This window comes from Macaca mulatta, chromosome 14, assembly GCF_049350105.2.
Source record: "Macaca mulatta isolate MMU2019108-1 chromosome 14, T2T-MMU8v2.0, whole genome shotgun sequence".
Classification (NCBI taxonomy): domain Eukaryota; kingdom Metazoa; phylum Chordata; class Mammalia; order Primates; family Cercopithecidae; genus Macaca; species Macaca mulatta.
This window is the reverse complement of record NC_133419.1, coordinates 49,829,436-49,856,952: the sequence shown is the minus strand read 5'-3', so window position 1 is coordinate 49,856,952 and position 27,517 is coordinate 49,829,436. Positions and strand designations below refer to the sequence as shown.

At 43.3% G+C, this 27,517-nt stretch overlaps 2 long non-coding RNA genes across 3 annotated transcripts in view; one reads left to right on the top strand and one right to left on the bottom strand.

The window, feature by feature from the left end:
- The window catches only part of LOC144334562 (uncharacterized), a 28,599-nt gene extending 1,737 nt beyond the window's left edge, over positions 1 to 26,862 (bottom strand). Inside the window, exons 1-4 of the long non-coding RNA XR_013404529.1 lie at positions 25,981 to 26,862; positions 25,624 to 25,808; positions 22,992 to 23,077; positions 1 to 88 (exon numbers count right to left, since the gene is read on the bottom strand). This is a non-coding gene — a long non-coding RNA (uncharacterized LOC144334562). The remainder of the gene's footprint in view (positions 89 to 22,991; positions 23,078 to 25,623; positions 25,809 to 25,980) is intronic.
- LOC100425978 (uncharacterized) lies at positions 6 to 27,517 on the top strand. 2 transcript variants are annotated; one of them, XR_013404531.1, is made up of 3 exons: positions 6 to 586; positions 19,847 to 20,015; positions 22,804 to 27,517. It is a non-coding gene; the product is annotated as an uncharacterized LOC100425978 (long non-coding RNA). The 2 variants fall into 2 exon arrangements; XR_013404530.1 differs by lacking the exon at positions 6 to 586 and having other exon boundaries at positions 17,108 to 20,015.

Below are 27,517 nucleotides of genomic sequence, written 5' to 3'. Positions count from 1 at the left end.
CTGGAGAAGTGCTCTAGGTTCTGGAGAGCAGTCATGTGTCGTCCAGGACCCACATCCTCCTACCTCACCCAGGGCTACTGCCGAACACCTGATAAGGAAAGCCACAATTGCACTCACAGAGGATGAGAAAGAGGCAAAAAGCAGAGATTCTGGCACCACATGAAGCAGGATTTGAAAATCTGTTCCTTTTCTTACAGAAGTGGCCATATAAATCATGATCCAAAGCAGGACACTTCTGAGAGTAAAAAGGAAATTAATAATTATTCCCAGACAATAGACATAAACTGAGACTGTCCAGGCAAACTGCATGTGGGATCATTGTAGCAGATACTGATGGTGACCTTGGTTCTCTGGTGCTGAGATCTGCTTATAGCAAGCACCTGTGGAGCATAAGCAGCCTGAGCACAGGATAAGCAGGAAGGGTGGAGGGTTAATATCCCTGAAGCAGCATCAACCAGTGGCAGATAAGGGATCTATAGATTAACACCGTAGTGTTCTTGCCTCTAGGATGGAATAGTAACTCAAGAGTGTTTTGCTCTGTCTCAGAGAGTTCCCCAGCAAGACAGAGCTCCAGTTGCTCATCATGGTAAGTAGCTGGATAACTCAACGTTTATCTTCTTTCCATTCTGTATTTCATGTTTCTCATCTTTACTGGTTATTTCATGGAGTCACCTCGCAAATGAACTGACACCCAGATCCTTTGCTCAGAGTCTTCTTCTGCACTCAGAACAGTCGCCTTACCACTTAGGAGCCATGTGACCTTGGACAAGTACTTAAATTTCAGCTTTCTTAAGAGTGAAATGGAAATAACAGTAGAGAATGCATGTAAAGCATGGCATATGGCAAACACTTGATAAATGTCCAGTTCCAGTGTTATTATTATTGAATTGTTACTGCTCTGACTCATGTCGGAAGCATTTTTTCTCTGCTCTCTTGCTGTTGCCTCTTCATCTCTCCTCCATATTGTCGCAATCCTCTCTCATCCGAGGTGGCTTCCGCACCATGGCCAGGGTGCTGACCCCTTATTTCACTGCTACCATTTGCTTGCTGCATACCAGGCAAGTGCCAGGCTTTAAGAAATGGTAATATTGTGTTTTTTAAATTTGTTTTGAAAAATGATTCACGATGGCTACTTCTAAAAGAGAACACATAACTTATTTAGCAAATGCAGAAGTCCAACACTTATATTGAAGAGCAACACACACTTAGAGAGTCCTGAGCTGACCATCACTCCTCCTTTCAAATACCTTCCTTTGCCTGACACTGAACGAAGTTCAAACGTAGCATTCAAGGACACGTCACAACCCTCATCCTCCTGACAGGTAGGCTGACACTGCTTGTGCTCAGAGGCCTGTCCCTACAGGGAAAATGCCACGGAAACCCCTTCTACCTAGGTCCCCCTTCTTCCTACTTTTCTTTCAAATAAAACAAATGTGAGGTATCATTACCTACTCCTTTTAATTTTTTGCCAAGCACAGTTGAACAGCTGATTTTAGTCATTTCTACCTATGGTTTCCTCCTTAGAGCTAATTAGTTTCTTTTCAAGTAATTGCAAATAGTACATTTTCCAGGCCCTTGGAGTAGAGGCTGACAACTAGCTGGCTGGAGTGGGCTCTTATCAATAGCTCACGGAAATTAGACACACAAACATCACACTAGGGCCCTGAGGGTTGCTCTAAGTTGTTTAGAAGAAATAGCTCATGAAAGTCCCAGGGTTCTTTTATGAATGGACTCGCTGATACAAAATCTCTGGGATGTGGTGGGCAACAGGATAGTCGGAAGCTTTCCTAAGCATCAAAATGGGCTCAGCTCTACATGAGATCTCGATTCACTGTGCCCCAGGTGCTGTGCTTGGTGCTGTAAGTGAGTCAGAAACAAGGGTTGAGGCTAGAGACAAGGGGGAGAGAAGAGAAGTAGGAAGGGCTCTCTCTGCAGGTTTAAAGATGTGGACAATGATGTTCACTGGAGGGGGAGACAGGCACAGGCTTTGTGGGATTATCATCATTATTATCAATCATTCCCCTGCACCAGAAAGCCAGTCCCAGTACCCCGTCCTCCAAGAACCAACAAAGAGATCATGCTTATAAGGTTCTTACTTTGGTCTTTAGAACACAATGAATGCTCAGTTTCAGGTATGTGGTTTTCCATGGAATCTGGTTTTATATTTTGAGAGTGTTTCTTTTCTTGTTCTCTCCCTTCAATTTGAACATTGTTGTTGTTGTTGCTGCTGCTGCTGCTGTTGTTTTGAATCTTAGATGAGGAGAGCTGAGTTATTCAGACTCCTCGGTTCATGGCATGTTGGTTACCCCATCAGTCCCTGTGACTCCCTCTACCCTTGTATGAGTTTCCCATTGCTTCTGTAACAAATTACAACAAACTGAGTGGCTCAAAGCAACACAAACATATTACTTTACAGTTTTATAGATGGAAAGTCCAACTCAAATCTCACTGGGATAAGATGAAGGTATTGGCAGGTGCACTCCTCTGTGGAGGCTCTAGGAGATGGTCTGGGGTAAGGTGACGGTGTTGGCAGTGTGCATTCCTTCTGTGGAGGCTGTAGGAGACGATCTGTTTCTTTGCCTTTTCCAGATTCTAGAAACTTCCCACTTTCTTTAGCTCATGGCTTCTTCCTCCAACTTCAAAGCCAGTAACTTCGGGCCTAGTCCCACTTACACTGCCTTCTCTTAGTCATATCTTCCTTTGACTCCTGTTTCCCTCTTCCATTTTTAAGGACCTTTGTGATTACATTGAACTCACCTGGATAACCCAGGATATGCTCTCTGTCTGCTGATTAGCAACTTTAATCCCATCTGTAACCTTAATTCCCACTTGTCATGTAACAAAACAGATTCACAGGTTCTGGGAATTAAGACGTGGACATCTTTGGAGGAAGGTTGTTATTCTTCCTACCATAATCCCTAATTCTACACCTATTCCCTATCCTCATTGATATCTACTCTAATGTGCTTGACATATGCCCTTAAATATGCACGTTTCCTTGTAAATATGCCATTAGTGTATATGTTTTTAATCGACATATTGGTATTATTCTATGTTTAATCTATGGTGTTCTCATATGTTTTTCTTTCAACGCTATGTTTTTAGTCTCCCATGCTGTTCTGTACATACAGAGTTTGATGCTCCTAACAACTGCATATTATTTCATAACATCTACTTCATTTTATGTATCCAGTTTTCCACTGATAGACTCTTGTATTGTCTTCACTCTACTCTGAGCTTTATCATGACAGACATCCTTGTTCAGGGTCCCAGTTAGACTCACATAAGAATTTTTCTAAAAAATGAACTAAGGCTAGGATTTCTGGGTAACAGGGTAAAGACTAGGATTACTGGATCACAGGATATATCCCTACTTAGTTTCACTAAGCTCTCTTGACTGGTTGTACTAGTTATACTTGGACTAGTAGAGTTGTTAAATCTCATTACTGTGATGGTGATGCGGTGTCTCCTTCTGTCAAACCTCTTGCCTGGGAGCAGAGCTGAAAGCCTTTTCTGGATCTCTCTCCTGTATATTTTTGCTTCCTAGACAAGCTTCAGAGGCACTAAATACACTTTCCTCCAGCTAGCACTTGTGTCCCCCTCCACTCCTCTTTTCTATGTGTTAGCACCGTGCTGGGCACAGGCCTCCATCAGAGGAGTCTGTTCTTTGGCTATGCAGGCTCAGAGTTTTATTTCCATTCCTTCTCCTCCATCCTCATGCCTCTGGACTCTGGTTTTATTAATTTAACAAGGATTTCTGGAGCACTTACTGGCTCATATACATTACCCCCTTATCCCCACTCTAGATATTGGGGATATCAAAAGAATAACAAAGGGGCTTACATTCTAGTGTCCTGTCAACTCAACTGCACAAACTTAGCCAGGATCCATTCACTTCTCCCCAAAACCAACCTAGTACAAGCAAACAGCATTTTTCATCTGGACATTTGCATTTGTCTCCTACTTGGTCCACCTGCTTCCTCTCTTACCCTTCTAGTCCTTTTTCCACACAGCAGCCAGAATAAACATTTAAAAATATAAATCAAATCCCATCAGTCCTTCATATCTGCCAATAATCCATTGCCTATAGAATGAAATCCACTTCCCTCAGCCTGGCTTACTAAGCCTCATGGCAGCTGGCTGCTCTCGGTCTCTCTGACCTCATCCCATGTCACTCTTTCCTTCATTCATCGTATTTCAGCCACGTTGGCCTTTTTCCATTCCTGGGATAGGTTAAGCCTGTTTGTGCCTCTCAGCCTTTGCAATAGCTGTTCCCTCTGCCCAGAATACTCTTCCCTCCAAGTTGCTCAGGACTGGCTCCATCCCATCATGCAAACATTGGTCCTGTTTTAATTCTCTGGATGACACTTATTTATTTGCTAGCACCATTTATTTATTAATGAGCACATTGCCTGTATTCCCCTGTAGTGTGTGAACTTTAGGAGAATGCTTTTGTCTCTCTCGTTCACTGCTCTATCAGTACCTAGTATACTGCCTAGCACAGGGGTGGAGTTCAAAAATGTGTGGGGTTTTTTGAGGAATAAGTGAACAAATGAGTCTAAAGCAGTGGTTCTTGCTCTTGACTACCCATTAGAATCATTTACACAAAGCCAAGCTCCACATAGACCAATTGAATCAGAATCTCTGGGCACAGGGCTCAGGTATTGGCACTTTTTAAAGCATCCAGATAAATATTCACCTAAGGCTCTGAAGCAACCCTTTGAAGATGAGAGTCCATCTCAAGCAGGGCAACTTAGCAACCTTCTTTGGGATTTGGTATGCAAACTTTAGAAAGAAAAATTTTCTTTTCTTTCTGGTGTTGGCCGAGGTGCTGTAAGCCTCCAGCTGTCTTCAGCAATGTCAGCCGACACCACCACCATTCCTGGCTACACGGAGGAAGCCAAGCTGGAGGAGGAAAGAATAGGACCAACTCACAGAGGAGCTGAGCCAATTCAAAGGGGGAGGGAAGGCATGGCAGGGAAGGGTAGGAAAAGTGCTGATGGTGTTGTGGGAGACCCTGGAGTCTCTGAGTCTAGCCCCACTTAAATTCTCTTCTCTGCTCAAGTTGGCAGGGGTTAGGTTTCTGTCATTTGCAACTAAGAGTATCCTGACCAATACTTGATCAAAGCAAATAATTGTGGGTCAAGAAAAAACGATTTAAATGGAATCCAGAAGACAGAATATTAAGGCAGTGCCTTTATCGATAAATCCATAATTCCAAATATAGCCGCTTGCTAAACTAGAAGGAATCCTTTGCTTCTCTTATTTCAGCCAGTTAGTCTGTTTACAAAGTGTCACAGTTAAGCACTTCCACAGCCACATGAAAAGTATTAGATCACTTACTCTTCTCAATAAAGGGAACAAATTTGTGATGGACTGCACTGTGCATTTACCACGGGACACTGCATATGCCAAGCTTTCGGTCCTGAGGGGCTCCTCTCCCAGCTGGGATACTGAGAGAACTCAGCAAAAATGGTTGAATGCTGAGACCTCTATGATTTCCCTGTCCACCCCAATTCTAATCACAGGGCTCCTTTTGAGCCTTCACAAGGATGCTGAAAGGGTAGAAACTTTGGCTGCAGAGGCCCTGACAACCCTGTAAGGTTCCACCTCAAGCAATGGAGAAATAGATCAGTAGGAAGTTGCCCAAGATGCCAGTCTTCAAGGGGTACCAAACGGAATGCTAAAAGGTTTTGAGAAATGGAGGGAAATCAAGAAAATTGTATTGGAGAGAAGTCCTCTCAAAGAGAATACTATGTATGATTGAAAGGCACAAAGCTATACAGAGAAGATATGAGGCCTGGCACACACTCTTGGAAGTGCATGCCTAAACTCTTTAAGACTTCAAGACTGACAAGCCCTGCTCCACAAAATCCCCCATGACAAGATGCTTTATTTCTGCAATCTTTCTGCATTTCCCCAAAGATAAGCTATATAAAAAAGAGAAATAAATGGTAACATTCCCAGGAAGATTTCCTGCTGGCTTTGACTTTGCATGGAGGCACTGAACAGGGATGGGGCACATAGAATCACACAGGAAAAGTAAGTAAACCGGGTCTCTAAGCTGGAGGAAACACCCATATATTCTATTACCATTTTGTTAGGCTCCTGCCACAGACAGCCACTGTGTTGTTTAATAGAGTAAACCCTAGCATTAGCCCAAGTTAGAAGGCAACTGTAGCTGATTTCTCAGACTTCTGAGGCTTCCCTCTTTCTAGGGCAATAGGTCAGTGGCTGTGTTGTACTCTAGAGAGCTGTTGAATTGGATAGCAATCTGCAGGGGGCAGCAGTGAGACAGATATACGTTAGGATACCTCGAAAACAAAATATTTGATAAGCCTCTCAGTAAAGTGTAGGACCTTTCCCAAAGACCTGTGCTGAATAGCATCCTGAGAATAGTGGGTTTGGTTAGCTGGGGGGCTTCATTTTGCTAAGGGAGGTATGCACATTTGCGGCCAGGTGGAATAGTTCAGTGTGGTAGAGAAGCAGAGCCCCACCCCTGGTAGTCTTCACTCTTCACTGTTTACCCTGTAGTGATTAGCTTCCCTAGTAAATAAGTGTTGAATGAATATTTCAAGTCTGTAGGCTTGAAGGAAAGCCCCATACTTTGTTCTGTCCTGCTCACAGATATTCAGCAGCCTCCTCACACCTGAAGCCTGGAGTAGAAGGGAAGGGAGGGTGCATTGTCATTCTTCCCAGGACAGACACAATGAAGAAAACTGTACCTCAGCATATCTGATTGTCTCTTTTTTGCTTTTTTATATCCTATATTTGAACCTGAAATTATTCCTTGTCTATTACCACTGCCTTCCTGCAGGTTTTCTATAAAAAAAAAAAAAAGTGCTTGTTTTGTCAGGGTTAAAACCTGGGTAAGACTGTCCACCATTAACCAAAGCCCTAAAACTAATCTAATATAGGCATCTTAATTTGATAAGCTCTCCCATACCTAAACCCACATCATATATTCTATGATCAATGAACTGTAAATTCCAAATAAACCCCTCCCCATGGAGCACCAGCCTTCCAGTTTGGAAAGTAGTGATCTAGTGGTTTCATCATTCTCCATCATTAGCAGAGGATGCTGTGGCTCACTTCCCACATCCTGACACCATATCTTATGCTCACTCCCTTGTTTAACATTAGATCTCTAATGTGCACATATACACATACACTTGCATGTATAAATCAATACAGATAAAGATCTATACAAAATAAAACTATAAAACAACTAAAGAATATGAAATTATTGTTTAAAAATCATGGGCATGTGATATTTATTTCTCTCTTTTCCCAGTGGGATCTAAATATCCTCTACCCCAGGTCTCTGGGGTTGGCCCTGCTACTTGCTTTCCAGTAGAATGTTAGTAGGCACGACATGAGCAAATACATAAAGCATTTTGTGCATCAACAGTCACGATGAAGATAACATGCCCAGCTAGTTCACTGATCCCAGGAGGACAAGGGCCACCTGGAGCAGAACTGATCCCAAGCTACAGCTTAAAGCAAAGCCCAGCCAAGCCCAAGTGTATCAGCTAAAACTCAATCCACAGACATATAGAAGACAGAAGGATATTTTCTGAAACAAGTTATCAAAGTTCAAAGTCAGAAGAGAAAATGCTGACAAAAGTGACCATGTCTATTTTTAAAGCTGTATGTGGATGTTTAAGAAAACAGCACCATAAATAAGCTTAAAAATTAATCTGAGCCAATAATTTTAAAAATATCTTTAGCAGATAAGGGTGAGATAGAGGAATGAGCAAAGAACAGGATGCATAAAATATATCTGTAGTAATGAACTTTGTCCCCTTCATTTGTGGAACACCGTGTCGCTGGTAAAAGGAATGAAGTCAGTCATTCAGGAGTCACCATGGAAAGATGGTCATGCTGAATAGAAATTTCAGGACATGTGATTAGTAGGACAATATCTTGAAAAGGGATTTGGAGGGAAGTCCACTATATTTGTTGCCACTAGGGACTGGAATTGGGGGACAGAACGGGGACTTTCAATTTGGCTATGTCTGTATCTTCTCGTTCTATTCTAATGACCATGTTTTAGGTGGGTGTTTGGTCTCAGATATCCTTTTGCCTAAAAGCTCAATATTGTAATAGCACCATTATTATATGGCGATCCAGCCATATGTATAGGATCTCTGACAGGGACAAGAAGCCTACTACCCTCTGACATAGACCTTAGGATGGATTTATTTTCTAGAAAGCACCTCCAAGTATTTTCATATATTTACATAAAATCTGCTGCTCTTTCTCCTAACTTCACTTTAGCTTTCCTAAGATAGAGACTACATCTTATTTTTTCTTTATTTTCAACAAGTCAGGTATAGTTGAGAATATTTACTGGAACGTACAGATATGAGGGTGGATACCTTCCCTCTATAATTGTTGACTCTCAGATGTTCAAGGGAGATCACAGACCATCCCATTAAATCCCAATGCCAACTATTTTACAGACAAGAAAAATGAAGCCCCAGAGACAATACCTCACCAGAGGTCTCTGAGCTGTGAGATCAGAACCAGGACTCAGAAGAACTGAGCCAAATTGCAGCCCAGTCTTCTTTTCTTTCTTCTACCAGCTAGCTCCATAGTCCAATTCTTTTTTTTTTTTTTTTTTTTGAGACAGAGTCTCACTCTGTTGCCCAGGCTGGAGTGCACAGACATGATCTTGGCTCACTGCAACCTCCGCCTCCTGGATTCAAGTGATTCTCCTGCCTCAGCCTCCCAAGTAGCTGGGACTACAGGCACATGCCACCATGGCTAGTTAATTTTGGTATTTTTAGTAGAGACGGGGTTTTGCCATGCTGGCCAGCATGGCTGGTCTCAAACTCCTGACCTTAGGTGATCCGCCCACCATAGCCTCACAAAGTGCTAGGATTACTGGTGTGAGCCACTGCGCCCAGCCACAATAGTCCAGTTCTAAAGACGGGTTGGTCTGGGGTCTGAGAAGGCAGCAAAATAGCAGGATATGATGACAAGAGCATGAGCTTTGGAATTAGACAAACATGGGTTCAAATCTCAGGTCTGGGATTTGCACAAACTGTGCCATTGGCCAGGTTGCTTAACATTTCTGAGTCTCTCTGCTTTCGCTTATAAAATGGGAGGGTAATAGCTATCAAACAGAGTTATTGTGAAAAAAAATGACATAAGGTTTACAAAGCACTCAGCTCAGTGCCTGGCAGAGAGTAGGAGCTAATTAAATGTGAATGCCATTCCCTTCTCTGTGGAATATCTCCATAGCTAAAACACTTCTTTATGCATCAAGGAATTAACACCACTGTTCCACTGTTATGAGATTAATTCACAGCAATGCACACGAAAACAGTGATTCAGATCATGGCAAAAAAACTATAATTAAAGTATCTGGTATTGTTTGATTACAGGGTTGGCTTCACTGACTTTAGCACTTTGTGGGCAGAGAGCAGGCAGCTGAGAGGCAAAGCATGGCTTTATTTTCTGGGAGGTTTCTGACCACTTCCCAGGTCAGGGTGGGGATTATTCTTCTGATCCTTGTTTTGCACTGAAAGTCTAAGCCTTAATGGGGTGACATAGAGAGGGGAACTTACATTTACTAAACATCTACTATGTGCCAGGCCCTTTAAATACTCATTCTCACTTTATTTTCCCAGAAATCCTAAAAGGCCAATATATACAACTACATTTGATAACCAAGAATGCTGAGGCTCATCGGTAAATTCAATAAGTTGCTTACGATGTCATCCCCAGTTAGGGATGGAGGTAGGGTTTAATTCAAGTCTGCTGAACTCCAAAGGCTGTGTTCAATTCAATACAGAGGCTACCTCCTATTTCAGGCACAGATTTACAGCTAAGTATGTAACAGGCACTGTTTTAAGTACTTTGAGTGGTACAGCTAAGACTGCTAGTTAACTATCCACTTCCATTCTCCCCTTCTTTACAAACAAAATCCCAAGTTTTAACTGTGAGTAGCGAATGTCTAACCACAGATCATCATTTCCCAATTTCCTTGGCAGTTAAGGAGGACCCAAAAGATCTAAGGAAGTGTTGGTTGGAACTACCAGGAAATGTCCTGAAATAACCATGTGAGAGATATGACTTCATGTCCTCTGTCCCTCCACCTTTCTTTCTGCTTCTGGTCTAGAATGTGGACTGAGAGTTGGTACCTGGCAGCCATTTTGAACCATGAGGTGCATGAGGTGACCTTGAGAATGAAAGCCAGTGCTAAAAATGGTGCAGTAGAAAAGTAGAGGTAGCCTTAGACTCCTGACAACTGTGGAACTGCCTTGTCAATACTGGATTGCCAATCTTTAAAATTATTTTAAATGAGGGAGGAATAAGCCTCTACTAATTCAAGTTACTTTTCTGTAGCTTTTGTAATTATACTTGAATATAATCTTAATTGCTATACCTATAATTTCTTATTTAATCCTACAATAGTTTTATGTGGTATTATTTTTATTCCTAGGTCTTTCAGGTGAGATAATTGAAACACAGAGAGGTTAAGCAACATGCCCTAGATCACTGAGCTAGTATATAAAAGAAAAGAGACTGGGTTTGAACCCATTCCAACTTCTGCAACACTCATGCTCTTAATAATCATATTAGACTGCCGAGTCAGACTAGACATCAAAGACTATTTTCCCCAAGCTGAAGAACTTTCATGTCTCAGTGGAATTTTCCTTCAGAATCAAACTTTATTTCTGATGGCTTGAGCCCTATTTGCATCTGGCATGAGGTTAGTTTTTCACTTTGTAAGAAATAACATTCTAATGGGTTTTTAAGGGCCCAGAAGACTTGTTAGCCATTCCCTGGCTGCCGCAGGACAAACTCATTAAAAACATCTGAACAAAACCAACAGAACTTGAAGGGCAACAAGAAAATGAAGACACTCTGGGGGTGGGGTTAGAGAATCCATATGGTAAATCACAGATGTTAAAGGGTCCACTCACTCAACTGGCGGTGGAACTCTGTGACCAAGACATTTCACCTGTTTACATTACAGAATCTCACAGGTTGGTAACAAGAATTGCAGTCACTTACTCATCTTATCAGAATTTCTGTCAAGAAAACAATTTGGATATCCCTAGAGTTTTCTATTAATGGGATTTTACCTCTGTGGAAAAGGGTTTGCTAAGTAAATGAATGAAGCAAACAAAATTGTTGGAAAAATGTTTACTGAGCTAAATTATTTTGCAACCCTGGAAAAGTACCAATTACATGAAAATACGGTTTATCCAGAGTTCTATCAATTGAGGTGTATTATTAATTTGATCTGTAAAATGGGGATAGCACACTGATGTCTCAAGGTAGTGGCAAGGAACATGCTAACTAATACACCATACGGGGGTGACCTAGCACAGCGACTGCCACAGTGATAAAAATATGTTGAGATATGCTTGTATTCTTTTATGGGGCTCTGAGGACCAAGGACTGGCCACTGTGTTTTCTCTTCCGGCCTTTGGGGAGCAGTCTTTAGAACATACAGAGACCATTTAAAAAACAATGAACAGAAAAAAGCAATAAACTCTCCATTGCCCTAAGCAACCCAGGCGCAGAGCAGGAAGCATTGGCTCCAGTATCTGCAAATAACCTTGCAGATTTTCCAACTACCTGGTTTTCAGAAGCCCACCTAAGTAAATCTCCTAACCCCAGGATCACTGTCAAGAAGCAGCACAGCACAGAAGTGAACATCTTGGCTCCAATGCCAGTTGACCTGGGTTTAAATTCTTGCTCTTTATTTACTGGGCCATTTTAGTTAAATATTTGTAAAACGGGGTTAGTAATACCTATAGTTGACTGTGGTGAGGGTTCAATCAGATAATACACGTAGGGTGCTAGAGGAATGTCTAGCACATAGTTAGTGGTAGAGGTCAGTGTTAGTGATTATAATTATTAGTGCAGAGTATGGCATAATTTCCTTCTTCCCCTTCCTTCTGTGACAGCTCCATCACGGTGGGTCCCAGTCTTGTGTGGTGGTAGCAAAGTAGGCTTCATAAGGAAGTCAGGAGCACAGCCCATAGACTCTATGGAGATAAAGGCCCTGAAGAAAGATCTGGTAGGCTTCCCTTAAAAGATTAGAGTGTAAACTTTGGAACCAGGCCTACTTGGGTTTAAATTCTGATTTCTCTGATGACCAGCTGGCTCTGTGACCTTCAGCAAGATCTCAGGACCTCAGAATAGACATGTACTGTCATGTATTGAATAACCGCAGTTTGGTCAATGATGGACCACATATACAATGGTGGTCCCATAAGATTAGAGTACTGTATTTTTTACTCTACCTTTTCTATGTTGAGATATATTTAGGTACACAAAACTTACCATTGTGTTACAATTGCTTATAGTATTCAGTATGGTAACAGGCTCTACAGGTTTGTAGCCCAGGAGCATAGGCCATACCGTATAGCCTAGGTGTGTAGTAGCCTATACCATTTAGGTTTGTCTAAGTACATTCTATGACATTCCTACCATGATAAAATCACCTCACCTACTGATGCATTTCTCGGAATATATCCTTGTTGTTAAATGATGCATTTAACATGGTTGTTAAATTTTTACTAACTGAAGAGTAAAAACTCAAGTAAAAGCTCAAGTAAAAGAACTCTTCCTTGTTTAGCTTTAAACTTTGTGACCAGTGGTTTTGTCAGTTACAAGGTTGTTCTGAGCTGACAGGCTAGTTAGAGAAATGATCCATATGCTTTTATTTGGAGGAGGACTGCATAAAAAACCATCCCAAACTTTAGTGGCTTAAACCAACAACCATTTATTTAGCTTAAACCAATAACCATTTATTTAGCTGATGACTCTGAGGGTTGCTAATTTGGTCTGGGCTCAGCTGGGCAGTTCTTCTGCTAGTCTCAAATGGGTTCACTCAAGTATCTGCAGTTAACTGCCAGTCAGTGAGGTGGCTCTGTTTCTGGGGATTAGCTGGCTATTGGTGGGGCCACAGAGCAACATTCATCAAGCTAGAGAAGGCAGTCATGGGGTTATGGGAGAAGTAAGAAAGGATGTCTCAATGCACAAACACGTCTCAAGTTTCCTCTTGTATCACAATGGCCGAAGCAAGTCACATAGCCACCAGAATAGTATAAAGTGCACTTCCCAAGGGTGTATAGGATGATGTGAACAATTCAAATCCATTACTGCAACAATCTACCACAATCACCATAGAACATGTTTTAGGAGAAATAATTCATTTCTGAAATAGGCATCTTGTACATACATATGAAGCCAAAGTGCCTTTCCTCTTAATATATTCCAAGGAGAAATTATTCAGTACAACACTCTGGACAAAGGCTGAATAAAGAATTTTCCACTTGCCAACCAATTGAAATGCTGTCTCTCGCATAGAGATTTCCTGGTTTCCTGTGAATTAAAGACCCAGAATAGGGGGTTTCTAAGTCTCTTTAAACTCTGACATTCTATGAATCTATACTTTTCCATTCCAATTTGAGAAGAGCTGAAGCCCAGGACAAGAAAGCTCTGTTTCTCGTCCAGTGAGGCAGTCAGGACAGCACAATGCAAAGAGCAACTGGTCAACCATGAAGACTGTATGACATAACCATGGATTAAAATGTCTCAAGAAGTAGTGACCTCCCTGTTACTGAAGGTGATCAAGCACAGACTGGACAGACATTTTAAAAAATAATCAAAAGCTGTGGTTCTAATTCTATTTGTGTAAGGAGACATCAGAATGTTTATATTGCTTCCAAGAATTCCGATACCCTCCCCAAGACAGGCCATACAGAAAAGTGGAATCTGTCCCTGTATTAGGTAAAATATATATATATGCATTTAACAACAAGTGAGCACTTACTATAAACAAATTAAAGTACTTTCACAACTTATACCTTCCTTTACTCTAGTGCCAGTAACTCCTTTTTACAAAGGGAAAACTAAGGCTTACAGATTTTGCTCAAAGTCACTCCCAACTAGTAAGTGGCTGAGTGTTTCTTTCACTTTCAGCTCAGTGGTTCTTTTCATGTTCTTGGCGACCTTCTTTCTTTCCTCCCATCATTCATTCATTTGTTCAGTCTGTCTGTCATTTGATCTTCATCCTTAATTAAATCTCTGTTAAATGTGGGGAAGGATAGGCATGTACTAGCCCCAGGACATGGGTGCATCTCATCTTACAGACCTTAAGATTGGGTGAGAATTAAATTAGATAATATATGTAAAATTCTTAGAGCAGCATCAGGTACCTGGAAAACACTCCATGAAGGCTAGTTAATATTATTATATTGGGAGAAAAGGTATGAAGCTTTTGAAATTGAGCCTGAGTTCAGAGAATCTGAGATGTCTGGTCATAAACATGTAAAGAGTGAGAGGGCAATGACCACAGCCCCACATCCTCGAATCCTGTGGTTGTTTCAGGAATCCCCAGGAGCATGAGGACATCCTGAGTAGAGGCCACCTCAGGGGAGCTGAAGGAGCAGGAGAACAGCCCTGGCACACCCTGCCCAGGCTCACCTCCTCCCCTAGAACTAAGCCAGGGCTGAGAAGTTCCTTGAAAGAGGCTGCTCTTTGGAAGCCTTGTACATTTCTGAAGGCTGCCAAGAGAGTGTGTGGCTGAAACCAGAGTGGGGACCCATGCTTCCTTGAGGTGGAGCCCAGGGTAAGCATGAGATAGAGAAGTTAATCCTTTCTTCCTGCTTTATGCTCCCACACCCACTCCTGATGGCCCTCTTGGGCAAGAGCTAAAACAGCCCAACACAGACTGTCTCTCATGAGTGGCTGACATCTGGTCTCTAGAAAATACTCAAGTAATACTTGTCTGGCAAACTCCTGGAGTACAGGTCACACCCAGCAGCTGACCACTTTCTCCTTGGCTCTGAGGCCATGACAGCTAGCCAGTCTAGGGTGGGCCCATTTGAATTCTAAGTGTGTCAGCCCTGGCCACCCTACAGCAGGGGACAGAGAGCAGGCTCTTCGCATGATCTTCAGACCCCTCTCCCTTGCCTTGCATGCATGTCCTCATGGAAAGATGTGCTCTGTGTGCACGTCGGGGATGGGTGGGGTGGGAGAAAAGGGAATATTTTCTGAAAGAAGATCCTTTTCAGCAATTGTTTTAAAGTTGAGCCAGGCGTGGTGGCTTACGTCTGTAGTCCCAGCACTTTGGGAGCAGGAAGATTGTTTGAGGTCAAGAGTTGGAGACCAGCCTGGGCAACATAGCGAGACACTGTTTCAAAAAAAAAAAAAAAAAAAGAAAAAGGAAGGAAGGAAGGAAGGAAGGAAACTTAGCTGAGCATGGTGGTATGTGCCTATAATCTCTACTACTTGGGAGGCTGAGGCGGAGGATCACTTAAGTCCAGGAGTTCCAGGCTGCAGTGAGCCATGATCACAACATTGCACTCCAGCCTGGGTGAAAGATCAAGACTCTGTCTCTAAAGATAAATAAATTAGTTAATTAAAGTATTATGCAGATAAGGTAATTCTTAACACAATACTAAAAACAGATTAGCGGTAGTGAAATGATATGTATCATTGAAGCATGCAATGAAAACCAAGAGACAAGTGGAACAGGTGGTCTGCCTTTTGAATGTGCTTGCACTTGGAATAATCCACAGTACTGGCACCCTCTGATGCTGAAGCCTGGCTCTTCCTGGGCCTGGACTTATATGTCCAGGCCCAGGCCAGGAGAGAAGCATCTGCTGGAGTTTCCCCTGAACCTCTGCACTTGGCCACCTTGGAACCACTGCTATTACAGAGGCAGTTTTAAGGACCCCAGAAAAAATATTTGACAGAAAGGGAAGAAGCATCAGCATCCACAGTTGAGCCTGTGCTTCCCAGGGTGCCAAGGGCTTTTTATAAAGAATTTCTTTCCAATAAGAAGGCAAAAAAGACAATCTCATGCCATCCTCAGTGCAGCTTGGTATCTTACTTCACCAGATAATATTTTTGCTCTTCTCTCTCCATTGTTCTCTCTGCCTTGAATGTCCTTTTTCTGGATCTCCACGTTTCAAACCCCACTGTCCATACAGACGCAATCCAAACCCTACCCTTTCCATAAAGCCTTCTGTGGTTCCTCCTCCACCACTGCTACCAGCCACAGTCAGAAATAACTTCATCACATACTTATTCATTCGGTGCCATAGCTTTCTCATCTGTAAGATGGGCATAATAATAACACCTATTCCATAAAATTATTGTGGGAATTAGGAAGAGCACTTAGAATTAAGCTTAGCATATAAACAAAGTTTAATAATGATAATGATAATAATAATAATTGTAGTTGTTGTCAATGGATATAATTTATCTCCTTTGCTGCACTGTGGGATTTTGGAGGCAGGGCATGAATGAGGTCTTATTCTTCTCTGAACCCAGAGGCTAGCAGTCAGCCTTGATTCTCAACAGATACTCAGGCTCAGTAGTATGTTTGATGAATGAGAGTGGAGGAGTGTCAGAGGCCAGCGACAAGAGTGATCTTTGAGCCAACAGACTCCCCACTCATTAACCCTCCATCTGCCTGACCATCTTTATGGACCACCTATCACTACGTGGCTATTGTTTAAAGCCGGCCAAACTATCCTGGTGCTGGCTGCTGGCAGCCTCGGCTTCAAGCAGCCGCCAGAAAGGCTGCTGCGTAGGCTTACAGCATCATCGAAGCTGCCTTTGGGGCTCTGCTTCTCGGGGGCTGGTACAGATGAAACCTGTGCCCCTGGCAAAGTGGGGGCCTGGTCTTTCTGCAATCCCAGCCCTGCTTGGACACCCATTACAGCAATGAGCACAGCGCATTTGACTTTCTGCCTTGTCTCTCACGCTTCTCAACACGGACGGTTCGTAATGGATGTCAGACTTTGAATTTCTTATCATGTTGTTTATATCTAATAAGTGAATTGCCCTGTTTTTTTAAAAGTCAGCTTTTAAAAATACTGTGTTTGAACATCTGTCAAGGGCTGGGGATTAGCTGAATAGGCACTGGATGCCAGGATATTATATTCTCTCTTATCCTTTATACTGTAATTATCTTGATCCTCAAACAACTCAGCACCAGTTACAACCACTTTCGCAGACTTGTTGTTGCTGCAAATTCAAAAAATTATTTTATTTGAATCTAAATTAAACTGATATGTAACAAGGTTTTTTTTTCATGCTAAGTCTCAAAAAACAGTATCTGCAGATGATTAAAAAACAGTAAAACACGGACAATTTCAAAGTTTATTTCAAGAATAAACTCATGAAAATTCATCTAATTATGCAGCAGTGTACCAAAAATAATCTTTTCCAAACCTAAATTTGTTTAACAAAACACACAGTCAGCTAAGCCAAATGAAAGCAAACGTGTGTTTATGCCATAGTCACCCCCTCCCCCTGGCTGCTCGAGTGGGCACGAGGGCTTGGCAGGGTCCTGAAGCCTGTTGGCGGCTTCTGAGTCCTGACACTTTGCTTGCTGGTGTTTCCAACGAGTGGGCCATTGGCTCCACTGGTCACAGAAATGGACCCTGTTGCTGCTTGTGTAAGTGGTCTCTGTTTCTGGAATGTGGGGAGCTGAAGCGGGGAGGACAGAGTATTTTACTCTCAACAACTCAGGGGGAAAAGAAACTATTAAAGCACCATGCACATAACTGCAGGCAGAGTGGTGCTGTGTCTGCCAATGGTTAATAGTAACAGTGAGAATAGCTACTGTTTATTGAGCCCTTGCACTGCACCAGGTATTCATTTAAGAGTCTCACATTCTTCATATTTTCAACTGACCCATGTAACAAAATAACTGGGAGCCGGTTGTCATGACCCCTACTTTACAGATGTAGAAACTGAGGTTTAAAGGGAAACAGCCTGTCTAAGATCACACAAGTAATTAGCTGGTCTGAGATTTGAATCTGTCTGACTTCAAAAGCCATGTGTTTAAACTGCCATAGCATACTGTGTTGGCTCAGCCCTGGGCCAGCTTCTGGGAAGCAGAAATCCAGGAATCTGTGGGAATCCCAGCTCTCCCCTTCTAGACAAGTTCCTGGTTACTTTCTGGATCTCAATGTACTCATCTGTAAAGTGGAGAACGCAATACTTAAGACATAGTAAAAATTCAAAACGTCATAAAATATGTTATTCAGTTAGATGATACACCGTCAGAGGACAGGAAGTATGTTTATTTTGTTCATAATTGTAACCCTAGTACCCCCCATAATAATACCTCACAGTGTTTGGCATATAAGAGAATAGGAGTGAAATCATAGCTTCCTTCCTATAACTTGTTTACAGCTTATTTGGAAAGAAAAAACTGACAAGTGTGAGCAGATGAGAGAATAACATGTGAACATATCATCACAAAGATGTTAATTAACTGCCAGATTGGTGACCTAGCAATAATGTGATATTGAAATTGTCCCCACCAGGCATTAGAAAATCGGGTTCTGGCCCCAGTGCCACAACTTCCTAACTGTGCAGATTTTTGAACTTCTCTGAACTTCTGTAGGAGAAGAATCATAATGATCTAACTTTTCTTTTCTCCTGTGCTATTGTCAAGTCCAGAAAATACTGTCACATTCCTTATGAAACGTCATGACCATCATCATTTTTGGCAAGGAGAGCAGGGAAATGAGGCTGAACTCACTGGAGGAAATGGCTGAAGGTCCCAGCCATGAACGAGGAGCCACATTTTGCTATAGATTAGAATGTATTCCAGAGGGAAAACTAAAATCAAGGATCTATGTCAAGTTCAACTCCTGTTTCCAGAGGCCTCCAGTATCCTGGGGATTCTCACTCACTATCACTTGCCAGTAGCAATATTAGGCACTCACTAAATATGTTTAAAGTCAAGTTCATTTGTCCTAACTGGAATAATGGAATTGAATTGTATTGAATGCAATGGTTTCGAAAAGCCCTATTAAAATCCACCTGCCATGCAATCACGTAAAATCACCAAAACAACTTTCTTCACTAAGTTCCACAGTCTGTGCTTCTGCTGTATCTTTTCTCTGACTGAGGCAGAGTGCATAAGGAAGGCATGGCTTCTGGAAGGGAATGGTAGGAGGGCACATGCATGGATATTAGGAAGAATTTTTCTCCCCCAGGAGCAAGAACCTGGGATTTCCAGGGAAACAGAAAGGAGGCCTCACATCCCTCAAACTTACTGGCATGTGCTTCCCTAAATTGCCTTAACAAGTGAAACTCTTTAACCTCAGCATTCATCTCTTAATTCACCAAACATTTTTGGTCCTTGCTGTGTGCCTGGCACCATGCTTGTCTATGGGTCTTAAGGCTTTTCAGATTTTCTATTTCTGTTACCTTGGGCAAGTCCCTTAAACTTTCCTGTCCTCAGTTCATATATCTGTTAAATAGACATCATCCATTATGCCTCCCAGAGTTTGTAGGAGGAATAAATAAGATCAAAATACTTTGCAGGCTATCTGACATTCAACAATTACTTTAAAAGAAATAGTCATTAAAGAACTAAAGATGTTTTTAAAAAAGAAATAAAGGTCTCTGGATCTAATAATGTGATGTCATGGAAAGAACTAGTTATTGTTGGAAGTTGAAAGTAATGCATGCACGTGTAAAAAAAAGACCTGATCATGCTAGTCCCCTGCCCGAAAACCATCCACTGCCCACCATCCACTCCCAAAGAGCCCCAACTCCTGAGAGCCTAGCCACCTCTCCATACCCGTTCCTCACAGCCCTGCCCCCTGCCCCCAACCCCCAAAATATGCCCTGCTCTTCTGCCACACATGGATTTGATTGGCTAGTTCTTGAAGAGAACATATTCTCTCAGGCCTCCCTGCCTTTGCACAGAGTGTTCCCTCTGCTTGGAGAAGCCCCAGTAATTTGGTAAGAGCTCGCTCGATGTCAGCCCCTCTGGGAGACCTCCCAGTCTTGTCTTTTTATCAGGACTGAGTTTTGTTCTCTCCTCTGATCCCTGCAGCACTTGGACGAACAGCTGATAGGAGTTCATTTTGTGAAGCTGTGACCAGTTTTCCAGTAGACCATGAGCTTGCTGAGGGCAGGAGCCTGCCTGTCCTTGATCCTTGTTTCTGTGGGGTCTATCCCAGTGCCTGGCACAGCCGCTTTGGAGATGGAAGGAATAGAGGGAGGTAAGTGGATGGACAGGAGTTCAAGTGCTCTATTCCTAGAAGGGGTGTGGGGGTAGGTCTAGGATTGGTCACTATGAATAACCTGGAGAAATTCTAAAAACAAAACACACATATAGTTCCTGCCTTCCAAGATTCTGCTGTTGTGTGGGCCCCAGGCAAAAATGGATTTACCTTGCAGCTAGTGAAGTTTATACGTCAAGACCCTTCACTTGCACAGCTCCTTCCAGGGACCTGGGAGAAGATCCAGCAATTCCTTTTATTTTAGACAGGCTCTTGCTCTCTTGCCCAGCCTGGAGGGCGGTGGCGCGATCTCAGCTCACTGCAACCTCTACCTCCCAGGTTCAAGTGATCCTCCCACCTCAGCTTCCCAAGCAGCTGGGACAATAGGTGGCAATTTCTTATTCATAACTTTATATATGTACTTTTAAAAGGACTCTCTAGATGGAATAAATTCAGGCCCCACAAAACCTGGATCACCTCTGGCCCCAGGATCCACAGTTTCAATAAGCTTGTCAAGTGATTCTGATACACAGCCAGATTGGTCAATGACTTGCTACTCAATGGGTAATTCACAGACCAGAAGCATCAGCAAACATCACGGGTGGGCAAGTTGGAAATGCAGAATTTCAGACCCCATCCCCGACCTACTGTCTGTGAATCTGCATTTTAACAAAATATCTGGGCTGATTCATGTGCAAAAATTCATATTCAAAGTTGTGAACCACTGCTGTAATGATTTCTCTGAGAGAAAAACTATTTCCAGCTGTAAAATCACAGAGGCCTTCTTGGAGGAGGTGATCTCTGAACTGAGACCTAAAGTAGAGGCAGTATTTGGGTATGTGAAGTATTCCAGCAGAAGCAGCAAGCAGCATCAGTAGAATCCTGGAGATGGGGAGTATGAGGAGGGGTCGAATAGACCAGGGTCTTCGGGCTGGAATCAGAGAAGACAACCACAGGCAAGTTGACTCAGGTGGGAGGGAGAGAGGGAGGGAGGCTGGGGAAGAGCCCACGTGCTGGGTTAAGGCCTTTGGATTCTAATTAAGTAAGAATGTGGAGGCTTGGAGTTTGGGTCCAGAAGATATGAGAGATCCAGCTGCAAAAGCAAAACATCCCCTGGGAGAGGGAAGCCAGTCACAGTGTTTATTCATGCTCAGGTACATTATTTATGCCCAAGCCTTGCGTGGAAGAAGTCAAAGAAGGGAAGGGACAGGAAGCCAGAAGCAAGGACTGAGAATTCATGAGGGAGGTACTCATATTTTTTCCCACTCTGCAGGTTTGATGAGAGTCTCAACAGCACTCCCATCCTTGGCACTGCAATCAGGATATTTGCTGACTGTGGCTTACAGAGGGGAAGGAGCTGGGTGTGGTCCAGGTTGAGTCCTGTGAATTCCCATCACACCTGCTCCCTGCAGGCTCTACTTCTGCAACTTCCTGAGTTCAATTCATTCCTGCAACCCCAACAATACCTACCTACAGGGTTGTTAGAAGGACTAAAGGGCATAATATAGCAAAGTATGAGAAATATATTGGGACCTGAAAAAATGCATGTAATCCTTTGAACCTTGACTTCCCTATGCTATCATGAGGTTCAGTTTCTAACAGATAGTGGATTTTCAATGAATGCTTAGTCATAAAATGCCCAAAATACCAGCTAATAGGAAACTCATCATTTGGCCTTAGAATGGGTTTTGTCAAGGCTTGAGGTCATATATACACTTTAACAACGTACATCAGTGATAATTTAATGAACATTTACTACATGTTGATCACTGTGCTTAGCATCTTACAATGCATTATCTCATTTAGTCTCATAATAAGATGAGGAAAGGGAAGCTTGGAGATGTTGAGTGTCTTGCTCAAAGTCCCATTGCTATTAAGAGGCAGAGTAGGAGATAGAAGTCAACACTAGGGTGAGATCAAAGCAAGTACTCACCTGTGAAGTCTTGTATGGGTGCCACAGGTGAAACAGGTTTCATTTGGAAATGTACATTTGGCTTATTTCAACCCCTCCCCATCTCATTTCAAATGCTAGGAAAAGTCAACATCACATTTCATATAGATGGAATTGTAGACTCAGAGACAGAAAACATAAGGACTATTTAGTTCAATGCTGCTCCCATACAGATGCAGAAATGGAGGTGCAGAGAGGTTGGTTGACTTTCCCATGGTAAAACAGGATGAGAATGTCTTACCTGTTATAGCTCATACATTAAGATAAAAACAAACATATAAAAACACAAGATTATCTTGTTTTGTTCTATCCTCACTTCTTCACATCTTGTGCCAGGCATCAGCTCCCTCCTTCCCTTTCCTTTTTCTTTACTCATTTATGTATTGGTTCAGCAAATATTTATCAATGCACTATTGTGAAGTTACATTCAGAGAAGAGACAGGAATTTAGGAAGAATAATATAGAGCAAGAGAGAAAAAAGAAAAGAGAACAAAAAAAGTAACAGAGAAAGAAGTGGAGAGAGAAATACAGAAAGAGAAGGAAGAAAGGAAGGAAGGAGGGAAGGAAGGAAGGAGGGAAGGAAGGAAGGAGGGAGAGAAGGAAGGAGGGAAAGAAGGTAGGAGGGAGGGAGGAGGGAAGGAAGGTAGAAGGAAGGAAGAAAGGAAGGAAGGAGAGGAAGGGAGGGAGGGATGAAGAGAGGGAGGGAAGGAAGGAAGGACAACATCAATTGGCCACTTTCTATTGGATAAGCACTTTTCCAAGCATTTTACATGTATTAACTCATTTAATTCACCCAGAAACCCTATATGGTAGTCACTATTCTTATCTCCAATTTAGGATGAAGAGCCTGTAGCACAGAGACCTGAAATAAATCACCCAAGGTTGGAGGGCTGGAAGGTGGCAAGGCCAATATGCAAACCTGGCAGATCTGGCTCTAGAGGCCTTACTTGGGATCTATGCACGTAATCGTGTTATAATGTCCTCCATTTGCTCTGATGGCCACTGGAAGTGGATTAGATACTTACGGTAAGAAGAGTATTGCTTCTGAGAGACTTTATCATCTCTTCTCAGTGGAGAACCATCACCACGGTTTGTCATGCACCATCAGTGCCTAAGGTGTGAAGGGAGAAATGTATTGCACATAGAACCATCAAGCAGAGGAACCTGGAGGGAAAAGGATCATGGAATTTAGAGCCATGGGACCCGGGGTTTATCTGTGTCCCTGCCACTCCCTAGCTATGCCATGGGATGAGTCAATCCATCTCGTCAACTGTGTGGCTCCTCATGTGGAAAATGGGAATTATAGTCGATTCAACCCTATCTACTTCAGAAAACCAAATTAAAGTGAAGGTAGTTTACAATATCCAAGGCCAAAACCAGTGTGAAATCAAACACAACCACCAGTCTTTATCTCCTTAATTTTGTGTAGATGTTTATTAAAATAGAAAGAAACTCTGTGGGGTTGGTCAGTGCTGAATTTAGAATGAGGATGATGGAGAAAACCCAAAAAGGAAGGCTTAAGCGATGAGCTTCCAGAGGGTAATGGGCAGAAGGTGGATTATTTGGGAAGAACCAGAAAGGCCCTGTGGATAGTTAATTGTCCTTGGATAAATGGTTATATTCATTCATTCATTCATTCATTCATTCATTCATTCAAGTAGTATTTACTGAGTGCCTCCTATGTACCAATGATAGTGTTAGATACTGGGGTACATTGGTTTAGAGAACAGACACAGTCCTGGTCCTCATGGAACTTGCAGTCCACAGAAAGTCAGACACTGAACAAAGATGTACAGAATTTAAATGCATAATAATAAACTGTGACACATGCTATGAGACCAAGGAAAAGAAGAATTGCCTATAAGAGAGAAAAACAGTATTGGGTAAGTGAGGACACACTGAAGGACTCAATGCCCTAATTAGTCAATGCCCTAATTATGGGAATAATTCCCATTCTTCCACCCCACCACTCACCAACTGCTATTTGAAAGGTCATAGGTCTGTACTCCGTACAGGCATGTACTATTTTAATTCAATAAACAATCTTTTGAGTGCCCAATAAAAGTATGTGGGTATATCCCCAGCTGTCAGGTGTCAGTCAGCCTGCCTTCATAGTCAGCCCTGGCTGCAGCCCCCTTTGATGGGATCCCTGCATATCATTTGTAGTCCTATTTTACACATTTAAAAAATGTTCACAATAGTTCAATGATTCATCCAAGACAATACAGCTAGAAAGTCCAGACCAGGGTTTAGGACTTTTGATAGCAAATCAAGGGCTTTTTCTGTTCACACAGAATAAAATCCTAACCTCACCAAGTCCAGCATGTCATGGTTTTGCCTCATCTCTTGTTACCTTCCCTCTTCTTTACCATGCTTCATCCAGGCCTTCCCAGGATGCAAAAAATTTTCCCTGCTTCTGAGGCTAAGCATCAGCTTTTCTTTGCAATGTCTGGAATGCTCTTCCTTGATTTTTTACTTGGCTACCATCTTTTATTTTTAAATCAGCTTTATTGAGGCATTATTATTATTATTATTTTTGAGATGGAGTTTCACTCTTATTGTCCAGGCTGGAGTGTAATGGTGTGATCTCAGCTCACTGTAACCTCTGCCTGTCGGGGTCAAGCGATTCTCCTGCCTCAGTCTCCCAAGTAGCTGGGATTACAGGCACACACCACCAGGCCTGGCTACTTTTTGTATTTTCAGTAGAGACTAAGTTTCACCATGTTAACCAGGCTGGTCTTGAACGCCTGACATCAGGTGATCCACCCACGTTGGCCCAAAGTGCTGGGATTATAGGCATGAGCCACTGTGCCCATCCTGAAGCATAATTTTTATGAATAAAATTCACTCCTTTTCAGGGTTCAGTTTGATGAGTTTTGACAACTATATAAATATACTTAGGTAACCACTGTTACATTTCCATCACCTTAGGAAGTTTCCTCCTTTGCAGTCCATCTTTGGCCTATACCCCAGGCATGCACCAGCTTCTTCCTTTTCATTTAAATTTCAGCTTAATTATCACTTCTTCAGAGGCCTTTAGAAGCAATGCCTTCCCTGACCATCCAAAAGCTCTCTTCCACGCTCCTCCTCCATCATCCTCTTCCAAAGAGTCTGGCTGTTCTCTTTCTAGCACTTTTTACAAGATGTACCCATTTTATCAACTTACTTGTTTGCTCTCTTTCTGTCTTCTCCAAACAACATAAGCTCCATGAGGGAAGGGTCTTTGTCTGTCTTAATATTTGTAAACCCGGGACAGAGTGCTTGGCACTTAGTAGAATAAATATTTATTAAATGCATGAATGAATGCATGGATAACTGGTACTGCAACCTTCTGTGTGCAAGTAGCTGAGGATTCATGGCTGAATCAGAGATGATTTCTGCACTTACGGAGCTCACAATCAAATGGAAGTCTTGCGACAGGCACACAGATAACACTGACACAGATAATCCCTAATGCTTGGATAATGCACTACTATGTACGTATAAGGCATTTACTGTGTGCCAGGCCTTGTTCTAATTCCTTTGTGTGTGTGTATGTGTGTATATATATATATATCCACTCATTTTATCCTCATGACAACCCTATATGGAAGTTACTATTGATATTGCTGGTTTAAAGATGAGGAAAACTAGGCACAAGAAGGCTGAGTCACTTACCTCAGATCAGCCAGCTTGTGAGTGGAGAAGTCAAGATTTGGGACCATGCTTTTATGCAGGGCTGCCTGATCCATGCCCCAAGAGAAGGTCACATAAGGCATCCAGAGAATAGGGAGAAAGCTGAAGGCAGGCCCAGCTCAGACTCAGGTCAGGCTTGCAGGACAGGCGAAGTTCTAATCTGGAAACTGGAAACAGGGACAATTGTCTCTGGAAGCCCTACATCAGGTCCAGTTCAAGCAGCCAGAGACAGCCCTCCAAACCCAGGGGCAGGATTTTCAGGCCTCTAAAGCGGACTGTAGCCGAATGGGGAGGGAGGCCCTTGCCCTAGTGCTCCTGTGTCCCCAGGGGTCCAGTTACCCCAGTAATAGTGCAAGCCAGAGCATCAGGGCTTCAGGTGGCCAGCTGAGTTGTTCCCACAGGGCTGCAACACGTATCCGTAACACATTGGGAACTGGGGCTCCAGGCCAAGGGGCCTGAGCGCCGCCTGGGGCTCTGGCCCCTCCCGGTGGCAGCTTCCCAGAGGCCTGCCGCGCTCGGTCTGCAGTTCTCCGCTGCGGACAGTAGGTGGCAGTGGGTCGTGAGAAATGGCCCTCGTCCGGCCCTGGCTGCGGAGACCCAGCCTGGAGAAAAACGTGGCTGGGCTTCGGCCGCCGAGCGAGGGAGAACCGCGCCCCCGGGGTGGGGCTTGGGGGCCGCCCTGGGACTTGGTGGCTTCTGCCCGAGCGGAGGTCAGCGAGGACCCGGGAGGCAGCGCCTGGATGGAGCTGGACGGGGAGGGCTCTGCTGAGGCTCCTAGTCCCCATGAGGCTGTGCTGTCATGGGGAGCCCTGGGGACCCTGGCACCCTCGTGAGGGCCCAGCCGCCGCCTCCTTAGCCAGAACTTGTGCCCAGCGTGGGAATTTTATTCCTGAGCAAACAAGTTTTTGTTTTTTGTTTTTTGTTTTTTAAACTGAAGAAGAAACTGCCCTTCAGAGAGGTTAAGGGACTTGGCTGTGGCCACATGGCTCTTGCGTGGCTGCGCAGGGATTAAAACCCGGTCCTGTCTGACGAGAATCGTGCTTTTTTCCACTGTGCCAATACCCAGTGAGGGATTCCCTGGTGTGAGCACCTGGGGACAACGGAGGTGTATTCTAGTCTGCATTTACAGTGAGGAACTCGGCTCAGCCAGGGTGTGGCCATGGGCCCCCACTCCCAGGCACTGCCCAGTGAGGGGGTGGCTGAGACGACCGCTGGATGGCCTTGGAGAGCCCTAATTCCCTCCCCAAGCCCTAACTATCCGGGCCCCCGACTCTGGCAGTCTCTGAGCATTAAGTCTGACCAGAGCTGCCCCTGCAGGGTCTGAACTCTGGATGTCCCCCACCTCTGTCTGCCTCTTCTTACTGTGCTAGATCTCAACCCGTCTCCCCACCTCTGACATTTGAAAGCACTTTTACTCTCGGGAATTCGTTAGATCTTTACAACCACCCCGTAAGACAAAAAAAAGAAGGGATGTTTACATTTACAGAAGAGGAAACCGAGGCCTCAGAGAAGTGATTTGCCAAAGGGTACCAAGCAAGTTCGCCGCTGAGCCAGGTCTTGAACCTCAGGTCTTCACAGCTGCCTCCTGCGACAAGGCGGGAGCAGCGCTGGTGCGGAGCTCTGGAGCGGCCGGCAAGCCGAGCAGCGGAGGCCCTTCCATGCCTCTTCGTCTCCCGGAGGCAGGCGGGGAGCGGCCAACAAATTAATTCACGCTATCTTTACATTATGTATAATGCGGCATGATTTTATTTTGCTTCATTCCCGAAATCTTTTACAGTAATTAGTAGCCGAGTAAAATATAAAAATTAATGCAATATAACACTTTAATGGTAATAATACACCATCCTGTCTAATTAATAAAATCTGTTGTTTCCAA